Genomic DNA, 11,680 nt, shown 5'->3' with positions numbered 1-11,680 from the left:
ATAATTTTCTCTCATTAATCACTCAACTACTGTCTTTCCAACAAACAGATTGACTCACTCTCACTATCATCACAATGAAACACGTCCAGAAGAATGTCATGCAAAGCTGCCTGCCTGCCTTCCTTCCTTCGACTCTCCCTGAACTGCCTGATCTTTTAATGTTCAATGTTAACCATTTAAGTAGAAAAGATCGCTGATGCTAATGTGGCGTTAGCCTACCTCCCGCCCCCTTAGCACCTGGTGGAGGGGGCGATAGGCTACTCTTCAAATGTTTCACAAAATACTTATCATCATGACTACTCTTACTGTTTAACATTTTGGTTTCCTTCATGTTAAGGCTAATACAAATGACAAGGCTAAGTAATGTAATGTAATGCTAAATAACATGCTCGCTACTAGCTAGGTAGCTAACTTGACTATGTTCCATGCAAAACATGTATATTACCTGATATGTTTGGTCCAACGACTCCTGGTCCTTTCATCAGACGGGAAGTGATAGAACGAGCAAGTGGTATGATCAATTTTATGATGACAACCTGGTACAAAGCACACAGGCATCTTGTAAAAGTGAATTTATTGGAGCAATCTCTTATATTTATTGGAGGGAATAAATCAGTCTTCTTCTTCTTCTTTGATTTAATTGCGAGATCTTCTTCTTCTTCTTTGCTTTGCGAGTCGCAACCAGTATTGGACAGTCTATGACATCACTTGGGATTTGTAGTCTTTCTAGTTGCGTAATTTTCATAGTCTTATATTTCAACAGTTTTACGATAAACTGTGACTTTGTTTACATGGAAATGATTGTTTAAGATTGACCAGCATCATATGTGTCATTCGTGGCACAATTCAAACGGGATCAAAAGATAACTTTTCTCTCTCCATTGACTTCAATGTATTATTTTCCGCTTCAGGGGTCCCATGGAGGCTCCCGGAAGGGGAGGGACTTCGCCTCTCTATATAACGGGCCCTCTGTGAATTCATAGCTGGACCACCAATCAGCTCCTGTCTTCACAGTAACTCGCAGAGACGAACTTCTTTCATTTAACCCTTCACATTCAATAGGCAGATTGAAAGGATTTATTTTTTTGGACATTTTATTTTAAATACAATTAAATCAAGTTATTTTGGTAAAACTAAAGAAAAATATAACAAAAAATATATTTTTAAAATATTATATAATAATATAATATATATATATATATTTTTTAATGTTTTTAAATATTATTTTGTAGAATATCTTAGGCCCTCAGAGAGGGCCTAGAGGGCCCTGACGGCTTGCCCCTGGTTATAAGGTTTATAAAGACATCATATGCAGAGGTGAATCTGAATCTGATGAGCTAATTTCCCACAAAGAAAACACCATACTTGATAGAATGAGTATAAATGGAAGCGTTGACTGAGAGTGATCTTCGGAGATCTCCGCAGGGAAGCCCCTTTGATGCCTGCTGAGGATGGAACAATTATGAGAAGAATATCAGCTTAAGACGGAAGCTCAATTGTGCCATGATGCAATCTGATTTCAAATAAAAAAGTTTGATAGAGGAGCGAGGTGAAGTGAGGAATAAAAGTGTTGTAAGACTTCAGGTTCAGCTGAAGGAAAATGGGAAATAAAACCTTCAGAAATAAAGAGCGACACAGATAAATGTACTTTTAAAGTATCATAAGAAAAAAATAAGTCTGAGATGTTCAGAATGCAATGTAAATAAAACTTCGGAATTACTATGGTATGAATCTTTAAACCTGTTCTCCTCTACAATTCAGAGGGAAATATTGTACATTTTAAATTACAGTGTATTTTTTCACTGCACAATAGCTGTTGATAATTCAGCTAAATTATTTAGAGACTGAAGTAATTTGAGAAACAACTATAGTGATTAGAGTATTAATAATAAATAAATAAAGTTGGGATTAGCTGAGTGCTGCCATTTCAATCATATCGTAACTTTCAGGCAGATTTTGTAACAAATGATTTTGATTGTATTCTATAAATATAACTATTATATGACAAAATATGTTGGCTCTTTTGTACATCCTATTTAATATGAAAAAAAATATTACCAATATGTAAAATGATTATAATGTAAATCTTTTATTTGTTCTGAAAATGCTATGGGCTATTGTTCTACAAATGAAAACGAATTCAGTAAATCTGTTTTGCCAACAAAACAGCCAATGATGACAGAGAAAGAGAAAACTTCACAAAATTGTTAAAATATGTAAAGAAATATGTAATTCAAGAGTTCAAGACTCACCGATCCAGGTCCAGAGAAACCTGAAGAACTCAGTCGTACTGAAAAATATTTTGTGGGAATATTAACATTGTATCTGTAGGTCAGTGTCTCGAATCTGCTGATTCAATCTTTTCAAATTCAGTTTGCTAGAACACGAAATGTGAATGGTTCTGTCTCTATCTCCTTCCTGAAAAAAGGAACCCAAACAGATGGAAGATTCATGACTCTTTTTTCTTGCTTGATAATCCGCCCCTGACTGAGCCTTCCCCTCATTAAAGAAACCCGACACTGATTGAACCTCCTGTCGACCCCCGAGTCCCGACAGAAAGCTCTTTGTTGTCGTCTCGCTGTTCTCTGTCCGTCTGTCTTTCTATATATAATAAAAGAGTCTGCAGGAGTGTATGCTCCGATGGATGTATGCAGTAGTATGTGTATGTCAAAAATATTTGGTTGTTTTCAGCGCAATTTAAAGTCATATCCTAGCCTCAGGTTTTAACAAGGCACTATCACCATTCTAAACAGGCAGCAGAAACAGAAAAAGGCATCTTTATGTGAGTACAACTCCGCTATGACAAGGTTTGATAGGGCAAGAAACACAAGCAGTCAGATGATCTGACAGTTTGTCCACTTTTTCTGAACCATTTCATTGTATTCAGGGGTAAAACACAAATGCTACCAAACATAACTGCAGAAGTCTGGAAAAATAGAAGAGAGTGATGTTAAAAACTGGGTCATCAGAGCACAACGATAACGTTTATTGCAGCTCATTTGTAATACACCAGTGGGCAGTATTGCAAAATGTGGAGGAGTGGGAGTGTGTCCAAATGCCGCTTTATTTTTCTGGCATTAATGCTGGGTAAATATATTGTGTCTATGGAAATAATATATTGACAACATATCGACTAACTGCTGTTGTTTGATAGAGTATAGCAACACCTCTTTGCTTTTTGTCAACGCCTTGGTATGAGTTATAATGCAGTCGATACCGCTTCATATTAAAGTGCCCCACACATTTTTTTTTGTGGCGTTGTGTGCGTGAATTAAAAAATGAGCAGAATATATGCCTGGTAGAGCTGGTGGCCCATTTACTGGATCTCCATTCCTCTGTAAAGGTTCAATTCGGACCTGTCTCTATAATAAAGGCACTGGTGGCCCAAAGGATAATCTTGAAAAACATATAAACATAGATACACTCAATTTTTGTTCCTATTAATAGAAGTACTATTTACTTTCAAAAATACTACTGTAATACAGACAATATCAATGTTCCAATATTTTTCCTTGTAATATTCCCCCCTGCCTCCATGTCCTTATGTGAAATCGTGTTATTTTGGTCTTCACGTCTCCCTTTAGAAATAAATAAACCAGGCTTGTAGAGAAGTGGCCTATCTCAGCGTCAGCTTCTCATTTAATCCCTAAGGAAAGAAGACAATTGTTAGAGAATCATGGCAATATCTTGTTTTTTTTAAGTTGCCACTCTGAGTTACTGCTGGGTAGAATGTGAAATCAATCCAGGTGTATCTAAAGTTTTTTGGGCCATGACCTTGAATGGTTCAGGTCATATCTGACTGATAGAACTTTCTGAGTCAGCCTTGGTGACTCCGAGCCATCCCCTTCTCCACTGGGGTCCCACTGGACTCAGTGTTAGGCCCCCTCTTATTCTCCCTGTACTTGCTCCCTCTTGCGTTCATACTTATACCTCATTCACACCAACGGTGTTTCAGGGCCGGTTCGGAGCTGGAGCTTGAAAAGCACCGGGTTTTCCTGTTCTCACCGCAGCGGAGCAGCCTCTTAGCTCCGGAATCCGGTTCGTTTCCAGCACCAAAAAATGGTCCGGCTAGAGCAAAAGCACCACATATGTCACGCTTACGTCGAGGCGGGGGCAGGTGCAGGGGGAATCGGAATCGTCGTTGAAGTTGATGATTACGATTGTAAAGCAGTTTTGAATGTAGCATGTAAGGACTGTAAAGTTGGTAGTAAAGTCATCCCATTTCTTCCATTTGGTTTCGACAGAGCAAAACCAAAACGAGTAGCGCTTCAACACAATCGGCCATTGTTGTTGTTGTCGGTGTGAACTGTGAGGGGTTTCCGCGCGGTTTGGCTTTATGAAGCAGGTACGCAAACGGTTACGTCATGACGCAAACGATGACGCAATTACGCAGCACCAGTCGGACTCTGGGTGGTGTGAAAAGAGCCGGAGCTAAACAGAAAAACCGGTTCTGAACCTGAAAAGCTCTAGCACGGAGCTTGAACTGGAGTTGCGCTGGTGTGAATGAGGTATGTGAGAGCACGGCATTGCATTCCATTGCTATGTCCTTTTTAAGTTTGCCACTTAAAAAGGACACCTACTCAGCTTGCCCACCATTAAAGTGTCTTGAGGAAATTAAGGTCTGGATGGCCTCCAATTTTCTGAAACTTAACCAAGACCAAACAGAAGTAATGGTCCACTCTTGTAGACCTGGGGTCCTTGGGTCAGTTCACCAAGCCCATTATCACAAACCTGGGAGTAAAGATGGACCCTGACCTTAACCATTATGAGTCGACTGTCACGCCAACGTGATCAGATCATTTGGCCTGTTCAAGCCAACGCCGCATTAAAAACAATAGTCCAGCCAACATTGCCAGCTGTTTCTGTCGAAAGTAATGGCTTGAAATTCTATTCAAGTCTTTGTTTAATGCAAATAGACCCAGTAAAAACTAAGATACTATGATATAAAGTTGATACAAAATCTTTTTTTTTCACAAAAAGAAAATGGAATGTGGCACAATTTAATATCTTCGCCGTATTTTTATCATTTTACGAAATAGAAAAATATGCTGGAAACTGTAAATCCTGCTCAACAGGACACATTTATCAGGGAGGAGGTGGGGTAATAAGTTTAACGGAGTGATTTGAAGCGAGACAAAGAGAGACAAAGAGAGACGTCTCGAGTCAAGCTTATTTTTTGACATGGGAGAGGAGGAAGACCTTTCATCCTCAGAGTCAGAGAGTGACTACTTGGATGATGAAGTGGAGGTGTTTGTGATGTAAGACATATTTCTTTATGAAAACTTGTCGCAACAGATGCCGTTGAAAAGGCAAAACAAGGACGCAGTACCTGCCAACACTGACATGAAGTTCACGGGAGAAGGAACCTCACACTGTGGAAGTGAAAGGCCTGGGATGAGGCCTGGGATGTTGCCCTCTGTGTCATAGTTTGAGAGTGCCCCAGATAAAGATTTTTAAAAAACAACAAGATTGTTGTACATGATGTATATATATATTTGTACATCTGTATTAAATGTATATAGGTTTTTGCTACGTCTATCGTCAACGTCTAGTAAAAGTAGAAAAGTATTATCATCAAAATATAGTTAAAATACCAAAAGTAAAAGTAGTGTTGTGCAGATTGGTCCATTTCAGAATAATATGATATGTTTTATAATGATTGATCATGAAAGTGTTCTCAAAGCTGGTAAAGGTGCAGCTAGTCTGAATGACTTTGTATACTGCAGGTTAGCTTGTGGATTTACTCCAGGTGGAACTAAAGTCTGATTTAACACTTGATTATATTTCACATCATTCATCCAGATCTGTAAAGTAACTCAAGGTATTAAATAAATGTAGAGAAGTAAAAGTACACCATTTACCTCTGAACTGTAGTGGAGTAGAGGTACAAAGTAGCGTAAAATGTAAAAAAAGTACCTCAAATTTTACTTAAGTACAGTACTTGAGTTAATGTACTGAGTTACTTCCAACCTCTGCCGAAGAGGATTAGGGCCATGTAAAAATGTTTTTTAGATCTGATCAAAAGTGATATATTTTTTTTTTCTGAGATTACCTCAAAATTCTGAGAAAGAAAGAACAAATTATATTTCGTTTTCTGAAAATATTTTTTATTACACTTTCAAACTATTAATGCTATCATTAAAGCACATCGGAACACTGGCTTGGTCAAAGCTACACATTTTTAAAACATGAGAGTGGACAGATTGATGGATGGCTTGATTGTATGACCCTTTTATTCTTGCATCTGCTCTCCCTGTTCACATTGTAGCGTTGACCAGGCTCCATCGTACAATCTGACAGCCTTAGAATTGATATTGTATCATGACTCGGCTTTTAACCAAGATTTTGAGTTGATTTTATATGTAACAAACTCACAAGATTGTTCTTATTGCACAGTTTATTGATGCCATAAAGTGGCTTTCATGTGTAAAAGCAGTGGAGTGCTCCTATATATCCCCCGTAATCCTATAAAAAAGTTTTATCGACATGACCTTCATCTCTAGTGGGGGAAATAAAGGCAGGGCACCCCCCTGCGGAGGAGTGTGTAGGAGTCCATATATCTTTGGATCTTAAATATAGTTGCTCATGTCTAGCATTGTTGGAATTCATTTTCTGTGTGTGTTTGTGGATATGGAGTACAATAGCAGGGGGTGGTGCCTGTTCTCAGATTATGCCATGCTAATAATGTATCTGTTGTGTGACTAAAAAAAGCATGTACTTCATGAAAGTTTGAAAAATACATTGTTTCTTGCCCAGCCGGTTTGTATTTTTTCAGCGATCTATTTGGTCTAAGCTGGCACTCCAATTTAGAAATACATTTCAACCAGTCTTTCCATAATGTCTAACATCCACTATCACCATATGTATTGTTAACTCTTTCTTAAACTTTTTTCTTTAACTTATTAATATTTGGAAATAGAGTTGTGGGAAACAAAGTGGTGCAGGAATAAGTCCTAAAACCCAGAAATGAGTCACCCTTTCACCGCTTGTGGTTCCCTCCGTGGTTAGAAGCCTGAAATATGGTCTGTGGTTAACACTAGCTGAACAGATTTTAACGTTTTTCCTACGACATAAAATATGTCAATAAATACCCCACTGGTTAATGTATAAACTTTCTGTCATAAAAACTGACACTGTCATGAGCTGCAGACAGCTTTAGCCTGAATTTGTATTTATTTGATTGGAGTGGTGCGGAGGCAGATGTGATGCAGCAATTTTCAAACCCAGAGTTGTGAATAGACCAAATACTCTGTTTCTAACAAGTGTCTAAATGCAACTACCAAACATCATTACGCCAAACATTAGCCGCTTAGTGTTGGTGACGTGAAGTCATGTGACTGTGATGCAGTTTCTTTATAGCCTAACAATAGCTTTTTACATCTAGAGATTGCATTACCGAAAAAAAACTCATTCAAAAATCATAATGCCTTCTTAATGTGTTTGAGAGCATCAGTTTTGTTGTGCAGAGGTAGGGTTGGTACCTAATATGTGTAGATTATCCTGCTGAACCAATTTTTGTCATAAATGTATTGCCATCATCAATAACCCAAATATGTCAACACTGCAACACACTGGGCACATACGAAACAGGTAACAATCTTATTTCCTTGACATTGTTTAGTCATAATAACTAAACATAAATTAGTTTTGCGCATTCATGATCTGTTGTGTAAACAGATCCCTGTAATCCTGTCACATATCCAGGTAATCCATTACTCCTGATCCCTGCACTAAAGCCTCCGAGCAGCTGTGCAGGTCGCTGCGAGTTTACACACACACACAGCCAGATTACAGTGTCACGGCACAAACAAGCAGAGTATACACACACACACACACACACACACACACACACACACACACACACACACACACACACACACACACACACACACACACACACACACACACACACACACACACACACACACACACACACACACACACACACACCCACACCCACACCCACACACACACACAGACACACACTAATGAGCTGCAGACAGCTTTAGCCTGCATTTTAATTTAATGGATTGGAGTGGTGAGAGGAGGCAGATGTTTGGCAACATTCAAATCCAGAGTTATGAATAGACCAAAAACGGTGTGTGTGAGTGTGTGTGTGTGTGTGTGTGTGTGTGTGTGTGTGTGTTGTGTGTGTGTGTGTGTGTGTGTGTGTGTGTGTCTATATCCGTCTGGGTGTTTGTCTGGAGGTGGAACAGTCTCATCTGGGCAGAGCAGTGACGACCATGTTAAATAATATTCTTGTAAATCAAACTGCTCTGTGTAGCAGCCGTTTTGTTTCATCATCCTGCAGCATGTTCAAGTCTGAACGCGCTGCTGAGAATCCGCCTACAAGTCGAAGCGTTTTATTAAAGGAAAACACTGCCTCAAAGTGTACGAATGTATCCCTGCCACAGGAAGTACACCATGTAAACAAACCACAAATTGTTTGGAACTGATCAGGCAGTTCAGAAACTACACACAACGATGTTAAGAAAGATACTTTAAAAAGAGACATTTTGTTTAACCTGTTAAGCCCTGAGCCTGTTTTTCAGGTGTCAGGCTTGAAAATGACATTCCCAGAACAAATGACTATAACTTCACTTCTAAAACGGGTAAATTAATAATCTTTTTTTCTCAAAGAAATTATAGTGAGTTGGATGTAGAATAGACAGAATCAATATAGATTTTTTTAATTTTAAAGTAAATTCAGATTGAACATAGTAAAAAAAATTAAATGATAATGTCCGTCCAAAAAGAAAACATTACTTATAGTGAAAACCACCCTTGAATGATGGGATCGTAGACTAAAAGCTTTAGGAATCCAAACTATAACATATAATAAGTACCCTGTATCAAGATTGATGCAAAACAAGTGACATTTGATCTTTTTAGAGAGATTTAGCAAAAAAGAAACCCACTTCTGGGGTCATTTGAGTGCATTTTCCATATCTCCCCATATACCCCCTCGGTCAATTTTAAAGATTGACATCTCTTTTTAACCGTTAGAGCCAATAAAATCGAGGGGAAGTTCCTAAAATCCATCTAAACATTACCCATTGGTAAATGCGTGATGCACAGCCAGAATGCCCCGGAACCGGAAGCTGCGATACACTGGTGGTTATCATTAGCAGCTAATGAAATCTCCGTTTTTGACATAGAAATGGAATGATGGATTATCAGGAATCATTTCAAAGTGACAGACACATTGGATTAGCCTATGGATTAACCTTCAGCAGTGTTTTTATCGTTTTAATGCCATTGAACACGACAGCTAAGGTGAGACGATCTCCCGTGAATGCTCCTTAATGCTACATGTTGTGATGTCTGTGTTTGCTTCCTCTGTCGCGAGTTCTGATCGCTCAGTGATGATACCAATACCTATAGAATCTGTGGAATCTCTTTAATCTGATATCATGTATGTGCAGTTACGATAAGTAATAAGGGTATTTTTACCTTGAGTTCTGTGCTAAGTGTGTTTTCGCTCAGGGCTCATTTAGACGCTTCTTGTGAGACTTGTGCTTTGTTTTGGTAAAAATGGTTCGTTTCTTCAGTTAGCTGAGTCTCTAACCGTTAAGTGAGTATGACACATTAATAGGTTTTTAAATATTAAGATGCCCTGAGACACAGTTTCGGGACAAAACACCCCTGTTTTTCTATTTATTTGCTACTGCTAAACCATAATCTAAAACATAATTTTTGATGTAAGGGAAATATATGTAATGCTACAATGATGATAGTCTTCAAAGTGTATTTTCTTTATGGTCTTACAAAACTCATCAAAGTCAAAGTCAACTTTATTGTCAATCTCCAAATATGTTTGGAGACAGAGAAAGATCTAAATACTGTTTCCTGATACTGTTTCCATATAGGTCCAGAGCTATAAAATGCAAATGAGAGTGTAAAAATGTCCACAGCAGCGTAAAAGTGACTGGTGCTGGATTTTGTGTGTGTGTGGGGGGGGTTAAAGTCCCGGTCCAGTGGGGGCAGGGTGGAGAGGTGAGATAGAGGGGAGAGAAGGGGGGGGGGGGGGGAGAGTTCAGCCTCCTGACAGCCTGGTGGGCGAAGCTGTTTTTCAGTCTGGTTGTACATTGGATGTTGGTGGTGTTGTTGTATGTGGCTGCCTGCTTGAACATTCCCCAGTCTGTAGTGTCAAAGCAGTCTTGGAGTGTCCTCTGACCACACACATACCTCTTAGGAAACAGGTTTTGTGACTCACCCAAGGTCAAGCAGTTAAGAAGGCCCAGCAGTGACTACACTTCCTGAGGGTGCTTCGGAGAAACCGACTGAACAAGAAGCTGCTGGTGTCCTTCTACCTGGAGACCATCGAGGGCGTGCTGTCATACTCCATCTCGGGCTGGTATGCAGGATGCTCAGCTGCGGACAAGAAAGCCCTGCAGAGAGTGATCAGGATGGCAGAGAAAACCATCGGCTGCCCCCTGCCTTCTCTGGAACACATCTCCACCTCCCGCTGCCTCAGCAGAGCTAACAAAATAATAAAGGACAGCTCTCACCCAGGTCACAGACTGTTCTCTCTCCTGCCTTCTGGGAGGAGATACAGGAGCTTCAAGTCACGGACTCAAAAACAGTTTCTACCCCTGGGCCGTCAGGCTGCTCAACCACGACACATAATGCAATAACCGTAACCATTCTCACACATACACACACTTTTAATGCACTTGATATACTATTTTTATATCAATATTTGTAACTATTTATTCCCCCGTATGATTGTATGTTGTCTGTCCTATTGCCGTGTTTTTTAGTGTTTATTTGTTTGTATTTTTTGCACACCGGGACAGAGATGCACTCTGAATCTCGTTATACTCTGTGTATAATGACAATAAAAGGCTTTAACTTTAACTTTTAACTTGACTTTAACTTAACTGTATGCTGGTTTTAGCAGTGAGGTGATCAGAGAGTCCAATGTGGGGGAGGGGAGAAGCCTTGTAAGCGCCCTTGATGGTGGTATATACCAGATCCAGGGTGTTGTTTTCTTTTGTAGGGAAATCAAAATGTTGGTATATTTTCGGCATGACTGTTTTTAAGTTTGCATGATTAAAGTCACCAGCGACGATGAGAAGGCCGTCAGGGTGTGCTGTCTGCTGCTCAGAGATTGCCCCGTACAGTTCCCAGAGTGCCTCCTCTCTGTCCCTGTTGTTGGAGCTGGGGGGGATGTATACAGCGACTAGCAGGCTGGCGTTTATTTCCCTTGGAAGATGGAAAGGCCGGCACTTCATGATCATAAACTCCGCCAGCGGTGAACAGTGTTTGCAGACACCAAGCATCACTGATGTAAACAATCATGCCGCCGCCGCGAGTCTTCCCACCGTTAACCATAGCTCTGTCTGAGCGGTAGCTTGGTAGTGTCAGGGTTGGGGAATATCAGGACCGAAATGCAGTTTAAAAAGTCAAAAGGTCAGGGAACAAAAATTGAGCTTTATTAAAAAGCCGATGAGAGAAAAAACATTAAATACAACTAAACATTAACAAGACAGAGGAAAAAGACAGACATGAACAAACTTAAAAGCATGGGTTGGTAACTACGACACAACACAAACAGGTAACAAGGACTTGAAAAAGACAACGATCCGACAAGGAGCACAGGGGAACACAAGACTAAATACACAGAAGGGTAATCACAGGACAAGACACAGCTGGGCAGGGGAGGCAGAAACACAAG

Source organism: Notothenia rossii (genome assembly GCF_949606895.1).
Source record: "Notothenia rossii genome assembly, chromosome: 7".
Taxonomy (NCBI): domain Eukaryota; kingdom Metazoa; phylum Chordata; class Actinopteri; order Perciformes; family Nototheniidae; genus Notothenia; species Notothenia rossii.
The sequence above is the reverse complement of the archived record's forward strand: the minus strand, read 5'-3'. Positions refer to the sequence as shown.